Below are 27778 nucleotides of genomic sequence, written 5' to 3'. Positions count from 1 at the left end.
TAAAGGTCATCTTTAGGTGTGTGGTAAACTCATGTCAGTTGTAGAATCTGCAGCACCCACACCCCCTCTTGGATGGGAAATCTGAGGCATTTTTGCTGTGAGAACAACTTACTGTGTACTTCTTCTTCTTTGTTACCAGTTAATGAAGTTAATTCCTGTTAACTTCGAGTACATCTCTTCTGCTTTATATTGATATATAAATGAATTACTTGCATTTCTTCCTCTTTGACTTTCTCAACTTTAATCATAGCAACTCCTGTGTGACAGGATCATACTTCATTGTAGATCTTAGTCTGGCCTACTGTAGATCCATATCGTGCATAATACCATACCACTGAGGCATGTGCATTATTTTCATTAAACTCTTTTCGGAAAGTAAATATGGGAGCAGTTCTTGAGTGCCTTGTTTTTCTTCTGGAAAAACTTACTACAGGATCTTACAAAATGGGAACTCTCTCGGCACATAGGAGCTATATTAAGACTAAGGAGCTGCTTAAGCAAGAGTGTTGCTCCTGTTTTTGAGAGGTTGATTTCTGTTTGTTTAGGACGTGGGCTGGGATAAACTTAAAACTGCATGCAGACCTTAATGCACAGTAGAACTTTGACTGTTAATGGATGGCTTTCAAACCTCAAGGGCAGATTATAGCCATTATGTCGTAATAGCTTTAACATCCCTTGTTGCGTATGGCACAGCCTTTTGGGAAAAGATGTTCTTTTTAGCGCTACTCCTATTTTTGCCCCCATTCTTCTTTTCCCTGCAGCAACTCACTTCTGTGGACTTCATTCCCATCCCCTTCCTCATGCAATCTAGTCTAATGAAATTAAATATATATTGCAGACATGTGTTCTCTATTGGCTTTAGGAGGCTGGGGTAGAATTCACACCCTTTGGAGCAATTAGGTTAGTTTTTTAGGATATCTGTTTGCAAATTGGCAATCAGTTAACATTTGGAAAGTTCTGCTACCACGAAGCTTAGAATATAAATATATTTTTTTTAAATGAAAGCTCAGATTCTTTTAAAATCTGATTATGCCATATGGGACTACATTGATAAAAGGTTGGATTTGACTTTTGGCCAAATTGTTAATCTTTGACACTTCTCTGGTAAATTTCTAGAAGGCCTAACACTTAAAACGTAAACTAAGTTGTCCAAACCTCTTGAACTAGCTTACATTTTCTAGCATTGGCTTTAGGTACTTTCATGTAAGAGGAGTATTTTAAGTAGCTTGTCAATTTATCACTGCGTTCCTTAGGCTGTGTTTGCACCCCCATTCAGATAACTTCTCGTGTTTGTGCAGACTGTTGGGGCAGAGTAGTTGAAATTAATCAGTGCTTAATGAAATACCATGGTAACACTAAAAGAAAAGGAGTACTTGTGGCACCTTAGAGAAGTTACTCTGAAGCCATGGTAACACTGGGTACAAAATATATAGGAATGGCAAAATAAGTTGTGCTGGTGGGGCATTGGCACTCTGCTTTCTTTTAGATAATCTTAAATGAATCAAATGGTGCCATAGAATCTCTCTAGCCAGAAATTACATGCATAAATGAGTATAGCAGTAGGAATATGCTAGTGACCACCTGACCAGGATGGTGATTGTGAAATGCGCCGGGAGATTAGAGGCGCTACAAAAAACAGAACACCCAATGTGGGATTTCAACTATCACCATATTGACTAGGTAAATATCACCTCAGGACAGGATGCAGGGAACAGTTCTAGACACCATTAACGACTGCTTCTTGGCACAGCTAGTCTGGAAACCAAAGGGAGAGGCAATATTTTGATTTAGTCCTAAGTGGAGCATGGGGTCTGGCACAAGAGGTGGAGATAGCTGAACCATTCAGTAGAAGCAGCCATATTGTAATTAAATTTAACATCCTTGGAGGGGAAGAAACCCACCACAGAATCATTTAGCTTCAAAAAGGGGGACTACCAAAAAATGAGGATTCTAGTTAAATAGAAATTGTCAAGTGAAATGTCTGCAAACTGCATGGAAACATCTTAAGAATACTGTAATAGAGGTTCAAACTACATGTATACACCATTTTTAAAAAAAAACACGAGGACTGAAAAACCACTACAGCTAAATAGAGTAAAAATGTTCCTTTGAAAATTGGAAGTTAAATCCTAGTGTGGAAAACAGAAGGGAGCACAAACTCTGGCTCTTGAAGTCTGAAAGTGTAATTAGGGAGGCAAAAAAAATTTTTTTTTGCTAGTTGCTCTTCATTCTAACAGCAAATTTTTTTAAGTACATCAGAAGTGGGAAGACTGACCAGTCAGTGGGGCCACCAGACAACTGAGGTGCTAAAAGAAAAGGAGTACTTGTGGCACCTTAGAGACTAACAAATTTATTAGAGCATAAGCTTTCGTGAGCTACAGCTCACCTCATCGGATGCATCCAGTGAAGTGAGCTGTAGCTCACGAAAGCTTATGCTCAAATTGGTTAGACTCTAAGGTGCCACAAGTACTCCTTTTCTTCTTACGGATACAGGCTAACATGGCTGCTACTCTGAAACCTCTAAATTACCTCTTAGCACTCAAGAAAGAGATCCTGGAGTCATTGTGGATAGTTGTATGAGAACATCTGCTCAATGTGCAGCATCTGTCAAAAAAGCTAACAATGTTAGGAACCATTAGGAAAGGGATCGATAAGACAGAAAATATAATGTCCCTGTCTAAATCTACAGTATGCCTACATCTCGAATACTGCATGCAGTTGTGGTTGCCCCCTCTCAAAAAAGATACTGGAATTGGAAATGGCGCAGAGAAGGGCAACAAAAATGATGAGGGGTACAGAAGATCTTCTGTATGAGGAGAGAGTGAAAAGACTGGAACTAATCATCTTGGAAAAGAGACAACTAAGGGGGAGTATGATGGGGTCTATAAAACTTTGAATGGTGTGGAGAAAGTGGATAGGGAAGTGTTTGCCTCATCACATAACGCAAGAACTAGGGTTACCCAATGAAATTAATATAAAGAAGTGCTTCACACAACACAGTCAACCTGTGGAACTTGTTGCCAGGGGATGTTGTGAAAGCTGAAACTATAATTAGTTTCAAAAAAGAATTGGAGTTCATGGCGGGTTGGTCAATCAGTGGCTTAACTAGGATTGTCAGGGATGCAATCCCATGCTCTGGGTGTCCCTAAGTCTCTGACTGCGAGAAGCTGGGACTGGATGACAGGGGATGGATCAGTTGATGATTGCCCTCTTCTGTTCATGCCCTCTGATGCATCTGGCACTGGCCAGTGCCAGAAAAGAGGGTACTGGGCTAGCTGGATCGTTGGTCTGACCCAATATGTTCCTGTGTTCTTAATCTTTTGTTCCCTTAAGCAGTCGTCATATCAAATTGAAGTGCAATTTCTGTATTACTGATACCTGGCATATTCAGAATGTTCCAAGTCTGTTCTTCAGAGTCCTGCCTCTGTGCCTCCTTGTTGCCCTAGCACATCAACTCAGAACTCACTGGGAAACAGCATCCATGCGCTCAACATCTTCTTTGCTTGTCTGACTGTAAAAATAAACTAAGACTGATGCAAACAGCTGCTTGGTCCCTTCTGACTACCTTAGGAGTAAGAATCTGGAACCCAGAGAGATGTTTCAGTCTTCTCTATTACTGTTTAGTTTTCTAAACCCAAGTTCTGTGAAGTACATGTGGCCCCTTCACTTCTGGGGCTAGAAGATTGCAGGCTTACAGGCACTGAGAGTGCCCCACTCCCCAGAAATGTATTCCTTACTGGAAATACCTCCGGTCACCCAACCTACTAAATGTGGTCATCTTAGAGTACCAGAACACTGCAGTTGCTGAGATGTCTGAATCAAAAAACTAGAAGATTATACTTAAACTTCTGAATAAGAATTCCTGTCTTCGCAAAAAGAAAAGGAGTACTTGTGGCACCTTAGAGACTAACCAATTTATTTGAGCATAAGCTTTCGTGAGCTGTGATGCATCCGATGAAGTGAGCTGTAGCTCACAAAAGCTTATGCTCAAATAAATTGGTGAGCTACAGCTCACTTCATCGGATGCATCACAGCTCACGAAAGCTTATGCTCAAATAAATTGGTTAGTCTCTAAGGTGCCACAAGTACTCCTTTTCTTTTTGCGAATACAGACTAACACAGCTGTTACTCTGAAACCTGTCTTCTAAAAATTGACATTCTGAATTCAGCTGTTCTGTCTTCTGTGATCTCTACCACTACAATGTTACAGTTATTCACTGCAGTGAATGGTAACAACCTCCTCTGCAGAATTTGAATTAGAAATCTGGATCTTCAACTTTAAATTGGGAAATAGGATGACTACCTCTTTACACACTGATCTGTAATGTGGAGGAAAAGTTGGATGATTTTGAGGGGGATGTCAGCTTGAGTGAGATATGCTGAAGGTCTCATGTGGTCAGTACTAAAATATCTTTGGAATTTCTAAACATTATAGCTGTTTCCTTATGCAAAACATGTTGTAGCCAACACAAGGGAATTCTTTATTAGACCTTGTTTTAGCAGATAAATAGTAACTGATCAGAGTTAAAAATAAACAGTATCTATCTTAAGCACAAGCGAATAGGACTCGATCACATATATAATGTGCAAGTAGAATAAAGTCCAGGCCACTAATATGTGTACTTTGTGAAACTGGGTGTACTAAAACACCAACCTGAGAACAATTGAGCCAGATCAGTTGGGAGGAAGAACTTATTCAGAAAATGCAAATAATTGGGAATCGCTTAACACCTACCTCAATGCCCCACAAGCCACAGTTGAGGAGGAAGGAGGCGGCCATACTGGTTAAACTGAGTGGGGTTAGAGGGGAAGTGAAAGCAGCTTTTGGGAGTGTGTGCTGGGAGGGATGAGTGAAAGGTATGTAACAAATGTAAGAGGGGAAGTAATGAATATAAATCAGAAATTGGGAATTAATGAAGATTGATGAGGGAAGCCAAGGGCCCCAAGGAGAAATCTGACCACTGGTCCATTGCAGTGCTTGCACAGCCTCTTCTTTCCATAGGCATAGGAGATATAATATCTCCTGTCTACTCCAGATGCCCTTTGGTTTGGCGCATGTAGTTGGCATCATTAGTTGGGCAGTTGCTCGCAACCGAGAGCTGCTAGCTGTTTGCCAAGCTGGATAATCAGGAAAAGGCATTTCAGAAATGTGCTGGGCTTTAAAGGGGAGAGGTACCTTCTGGTGTCCAGGACCTCTGGGTAGTGGAGTTTACAATTGTCAGTTAGGCGTGGTACAGCTGCTGGAGGGCTCTTAGGTTTGACATCAGTAACACACTTTACTCTGTTGCTGTGTTGACCTCAGTACATCAGCCATGGCTCAATGCTGTTTTGGGAGGTGGTCTTACTGTGTGTGCAATGGGATGTTCATGTGGGTGGGAGACATTTTAAGTACAGAAACGTGCACAGCTAGGTCAACACAAGGTGGCTTACATCAGCCTAACTTTGTAGTGTAGACCAGGCTGAGTTTAAATAACTTGGATTTTTGTTAAGTAGTATCACAAGACTGCATACTCTTCTCAAATCTTAATGGCTTCTAGAACCAATTTTAATTCTTACATCTGGTTTGTCAAGGCGGCTGTATTCTAAATAAACTTACTGTATATACTCTATCATAAGCTGGTTAGTTTATAAGCTGACCCCTGCCGCCGCCCCCCAATGGATAAGGAAAAATGGAAAATTTTTATGACCCATTCATAAGACGACCCTATAATTCAGGGGTCAGCAAACTTTGGCTCCTGGGCCACCAGGATAAGCTGCTGGCGGGCCGAGATGGTTTGTTTACCTTGAGTGTCCACAGGCACGGAGGTAAACCTAAGTAAACAGTGTCCCGGTGCACTAGGTGCTTAACCTGATGGGCCGGGACAGCAACTGGTGGAGTCTTTTGGGGGCGGGGGGGGGGAGGGGAAGCTGGGGATCAGGGGAGTAACCTCTGTGACCATCTCCCACATGACCCCACACTCTCTCCCCTTCCCACCTTATCTGGGGAGGGCCAGGGGAGGATGTCTCTGGCCTGGTTTGGAGCTGCTCTGGCAGGCCAGACCAGGCAGTGCAGCTGCAGCATGGTCCAGCAGGCTAGGCCAGGCAGCATGACTGCAGTCTGCTCTGGAGGGCGGGGCCGAGCGGCAGGGCTGCAGCTGCTTCAGAGGCTGGAGGGAGAGATTCTGGCCCCGCCTCTTCCATTCTGGCTGTGCTGCCTCTCCTTGCTCCCTCTGTTGGGGGGAGGGGCTGTGTCCCACATCTCCCTCTCTATACCCATTCATAAGCTGACCCCCTTCTCTGATGCTTCCCTTTTTTACTAAAAATTGGCTTATGAATGAGCATATACAGTACTTCATATGAGTTTTATAACATACAATGTTCAATGAAAAGCTGTTCGTGTAATTTAAGTTCTGTCATGCAGTATAAGATTTGTTCTGAGAAAGCAGAAACACATGGAATGCATGTTGGGATTGCACAGCGGGGATGCTTAGCCCTTCCTAAGTGGGTCAGTAATCTAGAGCAGAGGCTAAGTAAGTGCAGAGTTCCTTGTGATGCTAGCAACCTAGTAATTTGTGGTTAGCTGGCTGAATATTCCAAACAAATCAGTGGGATTTTAATCCCTTTCGTCTTCAAGAAAACAGTGGGTATTAAATGTTGCCACCTGTGATTTTTTGTTTTCTAAAATCCATAAACATGTTCTGCTTTCAGGAATTTAGTTTAAAACTACCAAGCCCAGGCGTATTTGTAAACCGATGTCAAATAGCCCAATGTAGTACCAACAGTAGTAACTGTACAAAGGAATTCCAAAAGATGAATTTTATTTGGAATCCTTGTGAAGAAGCAGTTTCTTCCTGGTATTCAGAAAGGCTTTTTAAGTGACATGGGTAATTTTGAAACCCATTGTCATAATAACATAAGAATGGCTATAGTGGGTCAAACCAAAGGTCCATGTAGCCCAGTATCCTGTCTTCAGACAGTGGCCAGTGATAGGTGTCCCAGAGGGAATGAACAGAACAGGTAACCATCAAGTGATCCATCCCCCTGTTGTTCATTTCCCAGGTTCTGGCAAACAGAGGCTAGTGACACCATTCCTGCCCATCCTGGCTAATAGCCATTGATGGACCTATCCTCCATGAATTTATCTAGTTTGTTTTTGAACCCTGTTATGGTCTTGGCCTTCACAACATCCTCTGGCAAGAAGTTCCATAGGTGGACTGTGTTGTGGGAAGAAATACTTCCTTTTATTTGTTTTAAACCTGCTGCCTATTAACTTCATTTGGTGACCGCTAGTTCTTGTGGTGTTTACTACTTCTCATAACATTTTCTGTACACCAGTCATGATTGAGGTATATCATATCTCCCCTTAGCAGTCTTTTCCAAGCTGAAAAGTCCCAGTCTTATTACTCTCTCCCCATACGCTGACCAAAACAAATCCCTTGTATAAGTGTTAGCTATAACTGAAATCAAACCTTTAACTAACCAAAGCATAATGCATGGTGAACAGTCAAATAGCTTATTCCCCTATCTAAACTCAGTATAGACTCAGTTGGCACTATGCTGCAACTTCAGTGACCGGTCACAACAATAGAGGAATGGTCAAATCTGAAGTATTATTCAAAGCATAGGATTGCCCCTAGGGTACTGTCTGGTTGTCAAAACTATTTGACAGAATAAATGTCCTTGAGAGATGTAGAACAAGCAAGAATATTTCTGGTTTCAAGGATTTATTTTATAAAACTGAGCTGTCTATGCACCAGCAGAATTCATAGCACCAACATCAAAGTGCTTGATTAAAGCAAGCTGGTATTTCTCTGATGGAGACTCTCCATCTAATCAGAACTCTTTCAAGAGTAGAAATCTACAATGGGACTTTAAAGGATGCCATCAAACCAGCATTGCTTGGTATCTGTTCCACTGCAGGCTCGAGGAGGTGGTGGTGGTGTACTTAGGGTCTACTCAGGGTAGCCTTTATTGTGCTCGGGGATTCTACTTTTTGGTTTCTAAACTTGTTTTCCCTACCTAGTCAGTATTACATGACTTTCTAGAGGCAGTGGAGAAGCACTATCATAGTAGGTTCCATGGCTTTGAGATTACACAGGATTCTAAGGGAGTGTCAGCTGGTCTGGTACAAACTTAAAAGTAAACCTCCTTTACTTAAGGATTTCCCAGTAAGTAGCAAAGCTAGCCATTGCAGACAAATTGAAGTAGGTTTTATAGAGTACTAGAGATCCATTAGAACCAGGAAGGCTTTGATCAAATGTCTCAAGAAGTGGCACTAAAGAATAGTATTTTACAAGTAACCCTGTAAAAATGGCCACTGAGGCTCTTGTAGGACTCTGTTTACACAATCAAGCTGTTAAAAGTATTTATAAGTCTCTTTTCAGGATCCTGGTCTGAATATAGGTGTGTGGGTTTTGTTGCTAATAGTCACAAGCTTTGTGTGAAGTAAATCTAGGCATCCAGAAGCTTCCCAGAACCACACTTGTCTTGAATCTCATTCTAAACATGTGCCCTTTTTCTTCCAGGCACAGATGTTGGTTCATTATGATAGCTGAATGTTGTAGATCAGAGATTAATGTTTCACCTCCTGTTCTGTGAAGTCTCCTCTTTATGCAGAATGTGGGGGTTTTTCGTGGAAGTTTAAGCCAGTGCATTTTTATTATGTTGTATTTCTAATATGCACTATACAAGGGTTCATTAGCTAAGAACTGTAGAATCTGGCCTTGTTCTCAAGCATGTGAATTAATTCAGACAATAACTATCCAAAAATCTTAGAGTATGCAATAAGTTCTCAAGCACATGTATGCTGGTACTCTACAACTGTAGTTCCCAATGTCTCCCACACTGCAACGTTTATCCCCTTCCAAACTGGAACCCTTTGCCTTGTAGCTGTGATACATCCCTTCCTTCCCATATTGCCAATTGACAGGGTTGGGGAGAGGAGGAAGGGGAGGCTGGTCACTCCCTTGACGCCTGTAGCTGAGTCCCAGAGTGAGATCCTATGTCCTAGCCTATTCATGTGGAGAAGTGTCTGGAGCAAGCAGTGATGGTATGTGATAAAATCATAGCCTTACTGCTTTAGTCCATTTCAATGCAGGTGGTGGGGAAGCCCTAGTCAGGGAAAGGTCATGTCTCTGGTTGGAGAGTGAGACCAGAGGGGCAGGGATGAATACACACAGCTGATGAACAAGCCCCTCCTGGCCTCTGGGGGTGGGTGGAGAGATGCATGGCTCGCAAGTGAGCCCCTCTTGGTCTAGGGGGGAATATACATGCAGCTGGTGAGTGAGCCCCCCCTTGCACCGGGGTGGGATGGGGAAGAGACGCACAGCTGGTGAGCAAGCCCCCCCTGGAGGTGGAGATATACATGCAGCAGGAGAGAAGACCATCCAGGCTGGCGCAGAACAAGTGCAGCTGGTGAATGAGCCCACCTTGGCCCTGGGGAGTGGGTTGGCAGGGAACATGCGCGGCTAAAGCATTATGCTCTGGATTGCAGCTTTACTCAAGTTCAGTGCATTTTTTTTGTCCCCCATCCTAATCTCCTTCTACAGAGGGGCAGATGTGCCAAAAATAGAGGGGCGCTGCAACAATGTGGGCAATGTAGCAATGCCCAGAGCTGGCACCACAGGAGCTGATGCTGAAGGGATCATAGACTTTTTAAAAATTAACATTACTCTGAACATGCCAAAATTGCAGCCTTACTGATTAGTGAAATATTCATATGAGCAAGGGCAGAGTTGCATTTGGCAAGGAAGAATAGTCTTTACAATTAAACAAGCAGTTTAGAACGACCATGTTAGAGCCACAAACTTTTGGTATGGAAGAGGTACTTGTGGTTCTTTGAGTGCCAACTTATTCACATTTATGGTGGAGAAGAATGCTTATAACACTTAGTTTTAGTGAAGTTCACAACTTTTACAGCCTTAAAGTGCCTCTTGTCACTCCTAGCACACTCTTGTGCTGTTCACTAGGAAGCTTTGTCAGCCAAGTGGTCAGATGGCATGGGATCGTATAGGCTGGATTCTCATCACAGGGGTGCTATTGTCATGTCAGTTTGGGTACCATGAGTGCAAATGAGTCTACAGAAAGTACCAAGGCTTGTAACTGGGGTAATAGTTTACCCCCTGTGTCTTGATGTTTCAGAATCTAGTGTGACCAACAAAGTCAAAACTGTTGTCTATCCTGTCCCCCCCCCCCCACTCTGTCACCTGACAAATTCATGACATGATTGTAAATGTCTGAAGACAGCAATTTAGAAGAATTCAGGAGAGCCAGTGGCTCTCATTACAACTAGATGTTGCTACTAATACACACCTTCTGCCCAATTTAAGATTTGTTGACTAGGAAAGTTTGACATATGAGGACTTTATGTATTGTCCACTGACAGGATGCATTTTGGGAAGGAATCTTTGGAGCCTTCCAACAATCTGTTCTTGCAGCTAGACTAGATAGGTACGTCATGGATGCTAGCTATGGTGTTTGGAGAACTTCACCATAAAGTGGACACACAAAACATTGGGTACCCAGTTGCAGCAAAATGGCCAGTTCCATGGCAAAAATACTGAATTATATGGGGGTGTGTGTGTGTGTGTGTGTGTGTAATGCCAAGTTCCATGGCTGCAGAATTGCATAATCCACAGGACCTTCATTGACATGAATAGAGCACTTAACACTTTTTTTTGGACCTGCTGTTTCCGGCTTTTTTCAGATTCCGGTGAGGCATCATTGCATTGGTTTACGATCAGCTGATCTGTAGCACTTTTTAGCAGTGAAGAGAGTTTCAAACAATCTTTTCCCTTTAAATTTTTGCGTAAGAAAGGGATCAGGGTGGTCACATCTCTTCTCTTCCCCCCCCCACCCCCCTTTGCAAACAACCTTTTCAGTATTCTCTGGGGGCATCATTACACACTGATTGAAAACATACTCCAAACTGCACTGTAGGTTGCATGTGGCTGGGTGACATGTGACCAAATGCACCCCTATATTCACACCCCACACACTATTGTAATATTTGTACAAAATATGCATTGTGCAGTATCACTTGAAAATTTATAACTTCCTGGTCAATAATATGGTGAAATGTATGTAGAAACATGGGTAAAGTTTATGAACATAAACTGAAACTATGACTGATATGTGGTTACCAGACAAGTCTGGGGAGTGGATAAACCTGTTTCTCAAAAGACAGAGGACAAACTGAGACCTCTAGTCAGGTGTCATCAAAGTTGATAGGTGATCACCTGTCAAGTGGCCATTCTTTGGCAAAGGGGAGGGGGCAGTAACAGATCAATCTACATTTTAGGGAACAGCATGGAACCTCTTTCACTAAAAGACTCCAACCTCACAGCAGGAATAAACTTTATCTAGGGATACCCTTTGAAATGCATTTTCCTGAAGGTTAACTGGACCATAAAGTGAGGGCAAAAACACCCCCCCCCCCCCAATATTATCACTTTCACCTAAGACGACAAAGGAAGGAGCCATTTGACTTTGGGGGAAAATCCTCAACTGAGAATTAGGTCAGTAAAGTTGCTGGGAACCTGTCGTAAGAACTTTACTTTGAACCAAGTTTAGTTTGTGTTTAGTTACTAGAAGGCATCTTATCTTTATTTCTCTAGTAACCATTTCTGACTTTAATGCCTTGTACTTGCTTAAAGCCTTAGGTTTTGAGTACAAGTATATCTTTTTAGTTAAATTTATTTTATGCTTGAATCAAAACTAATCCAGTATCTTTAAACTGCTACTTTAAATGGAGTTACACACAGTTCAAACTGTTGTACATTGACTCTTCATAGGGCAACAGACGTAAAATATCTGAACAGTCCAGGATAGGGCTGGACAATGCAAAACACATTTTTGGGGTGGGGGGAGAAATTCAGAACTGGGGGTGTTAGGTTCACCCTGAAAGTGACAACCAAGGCTGGTGGAAGTCAGAGTGACTAGAGTGTGCTGGCAGGCTGCAGCTATACACAGACGCTTGGAATGTGCACTGCCTGCTCGTTGGCTGTTTGAGCAGCCCCTGTTGAGCTACAGCAGCAAAGCTTTGAGAGGCACCCCAGGTGGCAGGGTAGATGGTGACACAACCCCTCTCTGGTCTGGATTACACCCCAGCATGTGACATCATCTGTAAATGCTGAGTGGACATTTGGTAGGAACTCCGTGCAGTCTTCTATATCAGGTTTTGCCTTCTAATCTGCAGGAAGCTTAAATTCTGAATTTAAGTGACCATTATGGATCTGTTGGGGAGAAGATGCTTAGAAATAAGCCCAAGCATTTGCAGTTCTTCCTCTGAAAGGCTGTAAAGAAACTTGCATGCACCCTTGCATTTCAAAGCTATTTAAGGTTTTTGTTGTGTTTATGAAACTTCCTCTATCTCAAAACTGAGACTCTTAAACTAAAACTGCAGTAAAAATTTTGGTGTAGAGGAGTCTCAAGGGGTTGGTATGCTAATTCGGGAACTTACTGAGTGAACAAGAGCTTAAACAGGTTAAAATGAAGTGAAAATAACCACATGGGGAAATAATTGGCGCAGTTGGCACTAAAATCCCCAAACTGTAATTTTTCAATGGCTTCTTGAAGTGTGAGGATCCTTAAATTTCCCAATGCCCTTGTCACCTGAAACTGCTTTTAAAAAAGCTGCAAAATGGCACTGTTGCAACATTCCTTTGACAAAAAACTGTTTGGAGTATGCTGCCATTGCAAATGGGTCAAAACGTGTTGGCAGGGTAAAAAGCGTCTGGAATTGGGACGACAGTATAAGCTTTCATATGTATGTTGCTACGGCTAGCTTCATACTTCCACCTTTTGGTGTTTGTCACAACCCTAGCTGAGCTCTCCCTTCTGGACACTTACCAGGCTGCTGTGTTTGGTCCCAACACACTAGATCCATATGTTTTCTGCATCCTGAGGTCTGAGCAGAATCCAGACATTTGCCCCCGCCTCTTAACCGCATGCACTACTCCGCAATTAGACACTCCTGCTTGGCCTGAGCAGCTGACTCCGGCTTATGGGGCTTGGCTAAAGGGCTGTTTAATTGTGGTGTAGTCATTTGGGGTTGGGCTGTAGCTTGGGCTCTAGGACCCTGTAAAGTGGGGGGAGGGTGGGGTCCTAGAGCCTGGACTCCAGCATGAGCTCGAATGTCTACAGTGCATTTAAACAGCCCCTTAGCTCAAGTCTCGCAAGCCTGAGTCAGCTGGCGCTTGCCATCTGAGTCTAATAGCAATGTATACATATCCTCAAGGTGCAATTCCTTTTGTCTAGTCTTTTGTAGCACCCCTTTTTGAGCTGAGACCTGTCCCTCCCTAGTCTTGCTGCCTAGACCTTGTGACTGGCCTTGCTTCCATTTTGTATAGACAACCCTCCATTGTGTCACTACCTGCTGGAATTTCAGTCTAAGGTGGAAGTAAAAAAACAGCCGAGAAGGCAGACCCACCTAACAATCGAAGTGGAGTTTGTAGTCTGCTACAGGTACATAGTTAATAAGCAAAATCCATAAGTTGTACATGGTTCTCCAGTCATCACATCCCTCTATTGCAGTCATTCCTAATATTCAACCAGTTTTCCCCATGGTACAGCTAAAAGTGGCCCTTGGTGTTCCCTTGCAGGAGGGGTAGATTTTACTCCAGTAGCCTCTGACAAGAGGTCCGAGATTGTGAAGATAAAGAACAGGAAGCATAAGTAGATACCACCAAATGTCAAAGTTCAAAACTGCATCTGGGATGCAGGATTCTAGGTGCTGACTTGAAGAAATTTACTCTGGCATCAATATCTGCAGTCTACTCTGCCTTCCTCACTTGTGCTATTTTTTTTGGTTCTAAACTTTTAGTGGCCACACAGGAGGGGGCAAGGATGTATTGGGTGCCCAAGGCTCAGAGTGGGAACACCTGACATTAAACTTAATTTTTTAAAAAAATCTAATCCAGATAGGCACAGACTTCATGAAAGGAATGCCATCTTTCTATCAATTACATCTTGGTTTCCTGTCTTCTCTGCCAAGGTAACCAGTCACATTAACTGTAGACCAAAGTTAGGTGTTTGATCTCCATTATGGTTACCTGATTCATTGGAATGTTAGTGCTTACACACTTGTGTGTAAGTGTTCCTGCAGCAGGATATTAGTCTCTCATGCCATGTTCATTTTATTTTCCTCAATCATTCACTATTGTAATTGCAGACTTTGAGTATGTATTTTCATTTCCTTATTTTTCTGTACACCTCTTGGTGTATTTGACAAATACCTATCTGGACCACTTTATAATAAGGCTTTCAGCCTGATGAAACAAAGCAGAGGGGATATGGATTGAGGAATTGGACTTCACAGTGCAGTAGTCAAACCATGCATCCTTAGATGGTGAGTTGTAAAAAACTGTACAGTTTTATAGGCAGACTCAAAAGCATTTTTATTGTAACAGCCATTAGAATTAAAGTAATGCTGTCTGCCTAAAGGTATTCTTTCCTTTTGGTTCTGTGCATGGCTATGGCTGCAGTTAAGGTTCTAATCTTGTTTATTAGCTGGAACTGTTGAATCCCCTATAACAGGGGACCATTACAGTTTAGGTTACAGCATCATGTAACATCACTGTTCAGGCAGTCCTTCAAAAAAGAAAATCTTTGTTAAATAATCAGGCTGAAGTCTGCCAATTTTAAGATCCTGCTATTCAAGAAGTTGTAATTTAACCACAACATCTGCTGCAGTGTTCATAGATTTAAAGGCCAGATGGGCTAGTGTGGTCTCTAATCCAGTGGTTCTCTACCTGTCCAGATGACTGTACCCCTTTCAGGAGTCTGATTTGTCTTGCACACCCCAGAGTTTCACCTCACTTTAAAAGCTCCTTGCTTACAAAATCTGACATAAAAATACAAGTGTCACAGCACACTATTACTGAAGGGTCTTACTTTCTCATTTTACCATATGATTATAAAATAAATTAAATATAAATGTTATATTTACACTTCAGAGTATAATATATAGACCAGCATAAACAAGTCATCGTCTGTATGAAATTTTAGTTTGTACTGACTTCGCTAGTGCTTTTTATGTAGCCTGTTGTAAAACCAGGTAAATATCTAGTTGAGTTGATATATGCTTGAGAGGGTACATGTACCCCCTGGTTGAGAACCACTGGTCTAGTCTGACCTGTGTAATGCAGGCCATAGAGCTTCTCCAAGTTGGTGTACCAAGCAAGCAAGAAGGCATTGGCATGTCAGTTAACCTTCATTGTATGCAAATATATTTTAACTCTATATAAACTAGTATTTAGCTGTCTTACCTTGTACTATTCACAAAAAAAGCTTGTATTTTGAGTCAGTTGGAAGCAAGGATCTGATATTTCATCGTAAAAGATTTAGAGTTTTTGCCTCAAAGGTGAAGTACCAGTTCCTGTTCCTTTTAACAAAGAAGCTTTGAAGTATTAGTGGTGTTTCTGCCTCATATGACTGGGAGTTGCTTGTAGAGGGAGGACCCTCCTATTTGAAGAACCCAAAACTTTCCCAGACTTAGCACAGGTGGCAGTCTTCGCCTGGGAGATGAGAGGATCAACAGTATTTTACATTAGTAAGGAGGGTGTTCAGAGACAGGAGAAACACAACTACATTTGGTATCTGTTTGACTAACAATATGGTCTACTGAAAATATAAAGGAATTGCCCTGTGTCTTCCTGTACAAGTAAATGCTTGGAAGTGGCTAGGTATAAGAAAACAAATCACAGCTCCACTCAGATTGATGCAGTAACTGCTTGTGATTCCATTAGTGGAAAGTGTCTTCCTAACAGATGCCAGTGAAGGAGTTATACTGTAGCCAGGAAGAAGCATAGATGCAGCTTCAAGCTACGACTAACAAGGTCAGTTTTCACTCAGAAGTTGACTACCATGGTTTAAAGCCCATACGGAAGCCCCAGATTACCCCATAAATAACACTTGGTTATTTTGATTCAATTTGGGATTGGATCCTTATTTTTAATGTGCATCTACACTAAATATCTGTATCCTAGCCTTAACCATGCACTTAGTCTGATATGAAGACACTAGTGTAGATAGGATTCTTGTGTTTTTACTACTCTGCCATGAAAACCAGATCATAAGATTTTTCATGATAGCACTCAAAAGTTTTTGCCATGGTATCTGTGATGTGTGCTATCTGTGATGTTTGCTTTCACTTGCATGGATGCATTTAAAAATGTTAGTGTGTCGTCAAATCTTCCCAACTCTAGCTCCATGCACGTTAGGGCTAGTCCACACTAGAAGTGCTACATGGGCGTAGCTGTGCTGATGCAGCTGCGCCACTGTAGCGCATCTGATAGCTCTCTCCTGTCAGCAGAGAGTCTCTCCCATTGGCATAATAAATCCACCTCTGTCACAGGAGAAGCTCTCCCACCACTGTAGCCCTGTCCACACTGGTGCTTAGGTCAGTGTAACTTGTTTTGCTGAGTGGGGTGGCTTATTCACACCTCTGAGCAATGTATGTTTGAAGTGGTAGTGTACCCTGACCTCAGGTTAAAAAGGAGCTCTAGTGTAAACAGGGCACTGGTATTTTTAGGGCTGCCAAACTATTAAAAATTTATCTCTAATTGCATGATTGATCGCACTGTTAAACAATACCACCATTTTAAAATATTTTTGGATGTTTTCTGCATTTTCAAATTGATTTCAGTTAAACAGAATACAGTGTACAGTGCTCACTTTAAATTTATTTTTGATTACAAGTGTTTGCGCTGTAAAAATATTTTCAATTCACCCAATACAAGTACTCTAGTGCAATCTCTTTATCATGGAAGTTGAACTTACAAATGTAGAATTATGTACAAAAAATAACTGCACTCAAAAACAGAACAGTGTAAAACTTCAGAGCCTATAGTCCACTCTGTCCTACTTCTTCAGTCAATCGATAAAACAAGGAAGTTTGTTTACATTTACTGAAGATAATGTTGCCCTCTTACATAAGAATATAACAGCCATACTGGGTAAGACCAAAGGTCCATCTAGCCCAGTGTCTTGTCTTCTGACAGTGGCTAATGCCAGGTCCCCCAGAGGGAATGAACAGAACAGGTAATCATCAAGTGATCCATTTCCTGTCTCTCATTCCCAGCTTCTGGCAAATGGAGGCTAGGGACACCATTTCTGCACATCCTGGCTAATAGCCGTTGATGGACCTATCCTCCATGAATTAATCTAGTTTGTTTTTGAACCCTGTTATGGTCTTGGCCTTTACAACGTTCTCTGGCAAAAAGTTCCACAAGTTGCATGTGCATTGTGTGAATAAATACTTCCTTTTGTTGTTTTTTTAAACCTGCCTATTCATTTCATTTGGTGACCCCCACTTCTTGTGTTATGAGAAGGAATAAATACTTTTTCTCCACACCAGTCATGATTTTATAGACCTCAATCATATCCTCATTAGTCATCTCTTTTCCAAGTTGAAAAGTCCCGGTCATATTAATGTCTCCTCATACAGAAGCCGTTCCATATCCCTAAATTTTGTTGCCCTTTTCTGAACCTTTTCCAATGCATCTTTTTTGGGATGGGGCCACCACATCTGCACGCAGTATTCAAAATGTGGGCGTACCATGGATTTATATAGAGGCAATGTAGTATTTTTTTGTCTTATCTATCCATTTCCTAATGATGATGCCCAACAGTCTGTTAGCTTTTTTGACTGTTGCTGCACATTGAGTGGATGTTTTCAGAGAACTATCCACAAAGACTCCAAGATCTTTCTTGAGTGGTAACAGCTAACTTAGACCCCATCATCTTATATGTATAGTTGGAATTATGTTTTCCAATGTGCATTACAATTTATCAACACTGAATTTCATCTGCCATTTTGTTGTCCAGTTACGCAGTTTTGTGAGGTCCTTGTATAGCTCTTCACAGTCTGCCTGGGACTTAACTATGTTGAGTAGTTTTGTATCATCTGCAAATTTTGCCACCACACAGTTTACCCCTTTTTTAGATCATTTATGAATATGTTGAATAGGATTGGTCCCAGTACAGACCCTTGGGGGGACAGCACTATTTACCTCTCTCCATTCTGAAAACTGACTATTTATTCCTACCCTTTGTGTCCTATCTTGTAACCAGTTACCAATCCATGAGAGGACCTTTCCTCTTATCCCATGACACTGTACTTTGCTTAAGAGCCTTTGGTGAGGGACCTTGTCAAAGGGTTTCCGAAAATCTAAGTACACTATATCCACTGGATCCCCCTTGCCCACATGCTTGTTGACCCCCTCGAAGAATTCTTGTAGATTGGTGAGGCAGGCATGATTGCCCTTTACAAAAACCATGTTGACTCTTTCCCAACAAGTTATGTTCATCTATTTGTCTGACAATTTTGTTCTTTACTATAGTTTCAACCAGTTTGCCCAGTACTGAAGTCAGGCTTACTGGCATGTAATTGCCGGGATCACCTCTGGAGCCCTTTTTAAAAATTGTTAGCTATCCTCCAGTCATTTGGTACAGAAGCTGATTTAAATGTTAAATTGCAGAACTACAGTCTGTAACCTAACATTTGAGTTCCTTCAGAACTCTTGGGTGAATACCATCTGGTCTTGGTGATTTCTTTGTTTAATTTTATCAATTTTTTCCAAAACCACCTCTAATGACATCTCAATCGGGTAGTTCCTCAGATCGGTCACCGAAAAAGAATGGCTCAGGTTTGGGAATCTCCCTCACGTCCTTGATGCAAAGAATTCATTTAATTTCTCTGCAATGGCCTTATCTTGCTTGAGTGCTCCTTTAGCATGTCAGTTGTCCAGTGGCCCCACTGGTTGTTTAGCAGGCTTCCTGCTTCTGGTGTACTTAAATTTTGCAATTACTTTTTTGTCTTTGGCTAGCTATTCAAATTTTTTTTTGCCTTCCTAATTATATTTTTACACTTCATTTGCCAGAGTTTATGCTCCTTTCTATTTTCCTCACTAGGATTTAACTTCCACTTTTTAAAGGATGCCTTTTTGCCCCTCTCTGGTTTTTACTTTGTTTACTCTTCTTATATACAGTGTCACCAGAAAGTGAGAACAAGCTTTTGGATGGCACTTTTGTAGCCAGCATTGCAAGATGTTTACATGCCAGGTACGCTAAACATTCATATGCCCCTTCATGCTTTAGTCACCATTCCAGAAGACATGCTTCCATGCAGATGACACTTGTTTAAAAAAAAATGCGTTAATTAAATTTGTGGCTGAACTCCTTGGAGGAGAATTGTATGTCCCCTACTCTGTTTTACCCACATTCTGCCATATATTTCATATTATAGCAGTCTTGGATGATGACCCAGCACATGTTCTTCCTTTTAAGAACACTTTCACTGCAGATTTGACAAAATGCAAAGAAAGTACCAATGTGAGATTTCTGAAGATAGCTACATCTCTTGACCCAAGATTTAAGAATCTGAAGTGCCTTCCACAATCTGAGAGGGACGAGGCGTAGAGCATGCTTTCAGAAGTCTTAAAAGAGCAACACTCCGATGTGGGAACTACAGAAACCAAACCACCAAAAAATAAAAATCAACCTTCTGCTGGTGGCACCTGACTCAGATGATGAAAATGAACATGCATCGGTCTGCACTGCTTTGGATGGTTATTGAGCAGAACCCATTATCAGCATGGATGCACATCCTTTGGAATGGTGGTTGAAGCATGAAGGGACATATGAATCTTTAGTGCATGTGGCACATAAATATCTTGCAATGCCAGCTACAACAGTGCCATGCGAACGCCTGTTCTCCCTTTCAGGTGATGTAAACAAGAAACAGGCAGCATTATCTCCTGCAAATGTAAACAGACTTGTTTGTCTGAGTGGCTGAACAAGAAGTAGGACTGAGTGGACTTGGAGGCTCTACAATTTTACATGTTTTGTTTTTTGAATGTAGTTATTTTTTGTACATAATTTTACATTTGTAGGTTCAACTTTCATGATAGAGATGGCACTACAGTACTTGTATTGGGTGAATTGAGAAAAATACTATTTTACAGTGCAAACACTTGTAATCAAAAATAAATATAAAGTTAGCACTGTACACTTTGTATTCTGTTGTAATTGAAATCAAGATATTTGAAAATGTAGAAAACATCCAAAAATATTTAAATAGTATTCTATTAACTGCGATTAATCACCGTTAAATTGCTTGACAGCCCTAATTTCAATTGGTATTCTATTTAACAGTGTGATTAAAAATGCAATTAATTGCAATTTTTTTGAATTAATCACATGAGCTCACTGTGATTAATCGACAGCCCTATTGTTTTTACCACTGGGAAATACTGGAAAGACACCAATGACTGTCAAAAGCACAGACAGGCCAATCTTCCCCACTATCTAATTTTGCTCATAGCAAACCTAGAGCACTGACTATGAGCTGCCTTTTTATTTTTATTTTTAAACTACAATGTTTTTGCCTACCGCTTGTTTAAAGTTTTCCCTCAGTGAACATTGCAACTAAAGTTCATTGGACGCAGGGCCTGAGTCCTATCATCCTGAAAGACTTAATCTGTTTTCCTGTCATTCAGCATTGTGTGAAAGAGGTCAACAGGATGTAAAAAAAAAAAAAAAAAAAAAATTGAGCTGCAATGAGTTCACACCTCATTGTATGTTTTAGTTGTATCAGAAGAATCAAGTTGTGGAAATAACCCTTAGAAGAATGCAGCATAGTAATGTGACTTTAGAGGTCATGCAGAAGACAATGCACAAAATTTTGTGCAGGTTTTTGTTTAAAAAAAAAAATATAGAATTCTTCAGTAGCTGTTTAAAGGCACAGGTGGTTGTTCCCAGTTTAGGTTTTGTGTTAATCCTTGAAGGTTTTTTGCCTTTTAATTGTAGAAATAAGAATTAGGGTAACTTATTATTAACCAGAGCACGGCAGCCCCCGGGCCAACTATTCTCTCCCAACTTCCTCCTTGTCTTTCCCCAGGCAAGGTCAGCAGTGGGGAAGCCAGAACCTGGCACTGCAGGTTGGCTGCTGCTGTGGCTGGTGCCATGGAGTAGGCAGGTATAGCGCTCCCCATCTCCTCTTGCTGGTGCCTGGGGCTGCTCCTTAGCTCTCAGCCCCCTTTGAGTGCTCGTGCAGCTAAATCCCTCACTGCACATACCCCCTTGTTACTTCCTCCTTGAACCAAAACTTCACCCCTCAAACATCACACTGAGCTACCCACTACCTCTGTGTGCTCTGAGTAGTTTTCAATCTCTTTGAGCTGAGCACGCCCATTTGAGTTATAATTTTGGTTGCAGACCGCCCCCTACCCCAGACAGGCTGGGTGGCCTGCTGAGGTGAGTCGGGGATGGAAGGGCCCTTCCTGCACCGAAAATGGAAGTCAAACTACATCTGTGCCTGAGCACCAGTGCCCTGTGGGGCAGAAGGCTTGGAGTCCCAAGAGGGCATGCCTCCCCCTGCCCTGCTGAGCCCTGGAGTTTTTATAACATGGATGGGCTCAAAAGAAAAAGGTTGAGATCAACTGTTAGGAAATATAAGGTAATCTGAAATAAGGCATTTAGATCAAAATAAGTGCCCCAACTGGGGTTTTCATCCGGTTTAGTTAAAACCACAATTTGTTTAGGCCTAGGACTGTCATTGACCTCAGAGGTAATTATCTCCACTTCCTCTTGGTTTGGAGGCGTGCCCTCCCCATCCCCACCAGTGAAGTTTAGTTTACATGAACTAATTAATTATAATCTGTAACATAGGCTTTTAATTCTTCTAAACAGGAAGAAGGTTGACTAAATGACACTTGGAATCTTTGCTTCAGCTGCTGATGGCCTTCCACTAAAATACAAAAGCCAAGTCCCATAACTACCTGGTGTTACCCTGAAAAGGCAGATTTAGCAAGGACTCTGAGCAGATTACTAAAATGCCGCTTCTGAAACGACTAACTGCATTTTCAAAAAATACAGATTGTTGACCATATCAAGCATTTACATGGTCCTGAGCACTATCATATATGAACACCTCAGAATTATTAATGTAATTTACACTCTCCCCAACTCTGTGAGGTAGGAAAGTATTACCCTCACTTCTAGAGATGTGGAATTTGAAGTAGAGACCAATTTGCCTAAGGCTACATAGGATGTCTGTGGCAGAGCAGGAATTGAACCTAATCTCTGAAGTCCAGTCCACGGCCTTAGCTTCAGTGCCATCCTTCTGACTCTGGCTTAGTACAGCTGTGGAGAGGGGGTACAAAATTCCTCTGATTGTAGCATTGTCTAGTTGCTGCAAGTAAACTAAAATAGCCATGTGACATGTTATTTCGGTAGCTACCAGCAGCTTCATAGGAATTGTCCTGGCTGTTGGTATCGGAGCACAGAGAATGTCCTTAGCAGATGGAAAATGGGACTAGATATAGTGTCTCATGTAGCATAGATCTGCTACAGGAAGCTAACCTTATCTTATAAATAAAATGCTAATAAAAAGTTCATGACATCTAGATAGGGAAAATGAGAACATGAATTAAATTCATAGGATGTGGCATTTCAGACCAATGTGGCCTCTTCTGTATTGCAGAAACTGAGAACTAACTAGTGTTTAGTTCTCCTGCCTCTCATGTCAACACACATGCTCCTAAAGGTACAGGTGTTGCTTTGAGGACCTTTAGTCCTTAACTGTTGTAATGTACTTTATGTTAACTCTGGTGAAACATTTAATCTCCCTACTGCTGTTCCACAGTACGCTGCTCATTGCTTAAGGTGACCTCTCTAACTTACTTTCTGTACTGCACCAGCTTCATTTGGACCTGAGGCCACTTAACTGTACGAATATCACTGCATGCCTCATGAAGATCAATTGCATGCTGTTTTCAGAGATCGACCCTTTTGGGTTGGCTGACATCCATTACCTTTGTTATCTGGGACATCACATAATTCAGTGGCTCTCAAACTTTTGTACTGGTGACCACTTTCACATAGCAAGCCTCTGAGTGTGACACCCCCCCCTTATAAATTAAAAACACTTTTTAATATATTTAACACCAGTATAAATGCTGGTGGCAAAGCAGGGCTTGGGGTGGAGGCTGACAGCTAATGATCCCCCAGGTAATAACCTCCCAACCCCCAGTTTGAGAACCCCTGACATAACTGAAGACACATACAGATGCTGGTGGCTGTTACGGAAAAACTATCTCACTAGGAGGGTGGTGAAGCACTGGAATGGGTTACCTGCGGGGGGTGAAATCTCCATCTTTAGAGGTTTTTAAGGCCTGGCTTGACACAGCCCTGGCTGGGATGATTTAGTTGGGGTTGGTCCTGCTTTGAGCAGGGGGTTGGACTAGATGACCTCCTGAGGTCTTTTCCAACCGTAATCTTCTATGATCCTATAGGAAACTAGGAGCTCAAAGCCCAGGTGAATTGTCATTTGCAATACTTTCTCATATGACCAGCTGGTTGAGATGTTACTTGGAGCGACAAGCAGTAACAGGATTTGAAGATTCAGTATGATAAGGTTGGGACAATAACAGTAGTTCCAACTTGTTACCCAAACAAAATTATTTGATTCTCTCACTCTAGGGGCATCCACCCTTGCCCTTCCATGGGCTCAGGGCGTAACCTTTACACACTCTAGATTTGCATGGTCTCTTACCAGTGAAAGAGCCTTGCACAGTAATATCCTACTTAACCTCTATTTATTAACAATTACCAAAACCAAGAATGCATACACTAAATGTACATTGCTCACCACTCCCACTCCCATTAAGGCAGATTAACTTTTCTTGATGACCAGTCAGGATCAGGTCATCTGGCAGAACTCCAGTTTCTGCACAGTGTCCTTGGCAGAGTGTTGAGGTCTGGCAGCTCTGATCTTGGGGCTGTGTCCTCGAGTTGGTTCCCAATAACTTCCTTTTAGACTCCAGTTTATATTGTGAAATTTGAGTCCTGCTTAGCTATACCTTAACCAATCATCTTACTAAAATTTTACTAACAAATCCTAACGTATTGTAACACAATTCTCTCACTTAATCGTACCTCGCCACCTTAATTTACACCTAGCAAAGTTAATTATGTAACAGATGCAAAGAACCAGACAAAGATCATACAGCCAAACAATAGAGAAATGGGGACCATAAAGATAAAACAATAAAGAAATGAGGATTTCACAACCACAACTATTAAGTGATTTCTTGCCAGACTGAATGCTATCAAACTCAGTTTTCTTTAACCATCTTAAGATGTTTCTTTATCTGGTGATGGTGGGCACTATTAGGATAGGATCGCCTTCTTAACAGCCTGATATTAATTGTTTTAATGTAATTTAGATGAAATGTGAGGATGTGACTTCCTGCTTCCTAGTTCATGGCTGCAGACAAAGGTTACCATATGGCTACAGGAAAAGCCCTCATCCTTTCAAGCTTGGGGCAGAAAAGGTGAGAGCTAGACTCCATTTAGGACTATCTCTTCCACCCAGAGGTGCTTTTGGATAGCATGGAGGCACAGTGGTGACTGACTTGGAGAATGCTGATGCCAGTGCACGGAGTGGACCAGCGGGTTAAAAAGCTGGAGCAGGACAGACCACACGTTGTGTGAGGATCTCAGGATCTATTTTCAGGTAGCGAGGATCAAGAGTGGCCCAGCTGTGTTGTCAGGAAGGAGTTTGGATACAAGGGGTATGCACCTTTTTATGTAAGTGGGCTGACTTTTGCAGAGTGGTTTTGAGTCGTTGCTTCTTGAGTTCTTGTGCTCTCAATAGCTCCTTTAGTTCATAATCTTCTCCCCCTCCATCTCTGTCCCACAAGTGGCACTTATAAAACTCCTCACCCCATTCAGTCAGTCGCCGCCACCCCCCCCCCACTGGCTTGGCATACCCCATGGCAACCTCCCTTTCAGCTGTATGGGTTGCTGAGCGATGACAGATGTATGGATTTAAAAAGGAATATTAAGATGAAGGGAGAGGTTTATACTTAGTAACAACAATTTTCTTTTCTAAAATCAAATATATGGCAAGAAATTATACTGATCGCTGTGGACAAAGTATTTAGTGTATAGTTTTTAGCCCACATGAGGAACCGGAATATAATTAGCATCCATCTGTTCTTCCTGGAATTAAATTTCATTATCTTGCTATTTAATGTATGAAAATAGGCCTAAACAGATTTTCCAGGCAAGTGATGTACAAAGAAACCACGAATAAGAGCAATAATGACACTACTTTATGCCTGTTGTCAGATATGACTCAGGCTTCTATAAATCTAGTACAACACCAGTTGGTTATGGTTACTATCTTATCTCAACTCTTGGGAGTTATAGCAAACTCAAAGCAAGTTCTCCAGCACTACAATCAAATTTTGGAGAAATGCCCTAATACAGTAAGTACAGCAAACTAATCAGCTTTTCCATTACTCTGACAGTTGTTTCTCTCCCTCTCTCCCATTAAGATGTGAGGGTTCTGTTTGCTTTCAGCAAGTAACTTCTGTTAGTTCAGATAAAGTGACAGCCACAAGCCTTATCTCCGTTCTACTATTGCAGTAATCTAGCATTCCCATGTCCCAACTCATTACAAAGAGTGTGAATTCTAATGCCCTTACCATCTCTGGTCCAGTGAGTACCCTTCAGGAAAGAGTAGAATGAAAACTTAAACAAGCTGTTACTTTCTTTACTGTCTCCTAGTATTTAAAAGGATGGATTGGGTACTACTGTGGTTAACTTAACTTATTTTTCATTTCCATTGCTGCTTCGGAACAACAGATGACTCAGAATAGGTGTGGTGACAGGCAGACTGGATTCACACTGGTGGAAAGGCTCATGGACCTAATGTCTGGAAAAGTAAAAGCCTGCAAGAACTGCTCTTGGGACATAGAGACAGTGTACAGGTTCAAGAAACACAAAACGAGTGTCACCTCCAAAGGATATGACAAGTTCAGGCATGAGGATAGGGAAATGATACAGGACTGTTTCAGGACCAAGAGAAATGCAAATGGACAACACCATTCTGAAGTGAAATTTAACAAATAAGCATGCTGGGAAACTAATTACTACAGATATACAGCTGGCCAGTATGTGTGTCTGTCCTCCCACTCAGTACTGCCACTTCAGCTAGAGACAATACTGCCTGTTGAAGTGTCCCTACTCTCCAGCTCCCCTGCAACCATTCCACTCCTTTGCAAGACTGTGACAAGGAAAGTGGAACCCAATTATGCCTTTCATGAATGTTTAAGAGATCTACAGTCCATTGTAGTTTACTTAACTTATTTGATGTGGTAGCTGTCCTGCAACCTCATACATGTATAACACTTCTTGAAAAAGAGGCTCTCTGTTGCTTGCACCTAAAGTGTGCTGGGTTCTAATACCAAAACCACCATATTCTTGCACCTCAACAAATCATAGTTAAAGCAAAAGATATAGAAATGCTTAAAACCATCAAGTCAAATGCTGCCACCACATCAGTCTAATGATGGCATGTCATGCCATCAACTCATGTTGAGTTGGATTGTCACTTCTCATCATTTACTCCACACAGTCCTTACAGTTTGATATACATGATACTTAACAAGAGACATGTAATACCCAAGGAGAAATCTGCCACCAACCAAACTATGACAATCACTGCCTCCTCCCAATGCTTCACTGTCACTTACACTTACGTCAGCACTATGCTGACTGCAGGCTCTTCTAAAAGTAATAGCCAAGATGCATCAGCTTTTCTGTCCAGCTGTGCACAGGAAAGTCCTGTTCCCTCACTCCATAAGTTGTAGTCAGGAACTGATATTAAAGTTGCCACTTGGTGGTGGTAATCTCGAAAAGCCCTAAAGTATGGTGGCAGGTTCATCAAAAATTTTTGCATGCTTCCAACTATTGATATGCTAAGAATTACTTCAGGTTTTTTTTATCCTGCTAATTGCTCTTCCATATTCTCTTCTCCCTACTAACTTCTCTGTTACATTCTGTTGGTTATTTATTTGGCTGGCTTCTAGTCATTAAGACTCCTGTTTGGCTCAAATTTTATCTTATGTCTTGCCATTTCATCACTGTCCTTTATAGTTTTTGTTTAGGGGTGTATCTACTCTCCGATTCTTTATAGCATGGAGGTTTCTTGGACATGTTAAATTTAAGGATTTTAACTTTACATTCTACTTGACCAGTTTCTGAAACCTCCCCTTCTAAATTGTATGGTCACAGCACCAAATACTAGCATGAGCCTTCTTGCAGGATGCTTACTAATTACTGCTAGAAGAAATTCCTGTGTTTACAGCCAATGTATATGCAGATACTTGAAGTTGCCCATTAGATGTTTCTGAAAGTGCCTGTACTGTGCACTCTTCCAAATGAAAGGCAACATATTCTGCCTTGAAATAAATGCTAAAATTAAGTTTTTTGTTTGTGTTTAAAAATCCCTCAACACTGCACTCAGTCACTTTTTTTCCCTGATACAGAGGCCTGGTAGGGTATGACCCTACTAGAGTATTTGGATTGTGACCAGGGTTTGGAGCCAGATGCTCTACGTATGGTCTGTTCCATTCCAGAACTTACCAAAGAGTCCACAGACTCCAGTGTAAGAGCTGCTTTGCAACCTCCTACTAATTGCTCCTTTCTATATAGGTTATATCAGGTAATGTAAAATAGATTTCTGAAACATGATGTAGGGCAGTATCCCTGCCCACCTCACTAATTGACAAGAGGCATCTTTGCCCACCTTACCATTATAGGTCAGACCACAACTGTCCTCTCCCGTTATCCCTATTTGTAGGTAAATCATTCATCATATTCAAATCGGACACTAATCTCTTCCAGTCCATTGCACTTCTGCAAGTCCACTGATGCAGACTACCAGTTATTTCCATATGTCCAGATTTAGGCAATACAGCCAATGAAAAGCTTTTTCTTACCTTTTCTA

General features: G+C 41.6%; 1 protein-coding gene across 3 annotated transcripts in view; it reads left to right on the top strand.

Annotated features, from left to right (window-relative positions):
- Positions 1-27778, top strand: part of SMAD2 (SMAD family member 2) — a 76274-nt gene that overhangs the window by 23672 nt on the left and 24824 nt on the right. The gene's annotated exons all lie outside the window — the stretch shown is intronic.

This window comes from Natator depressus, chromosome 5 (assembly GCF_965152275.1).
Source record: "Natator depressus isolate rNatDep1 chromosome 5, rNatDep2.hap1, whole genome shotgun sequence".
Taxonomy (NCBI): Eukaryota; Metazoa; Chordata; order Testudines; family Cheloniidae; genus Natator; species Natator depressus.
The sequence above is the reverse complement of the archived record's forward strand: the minus strand, read 5'-3'. Positions and strand labels throughout refer to the sequence as shown.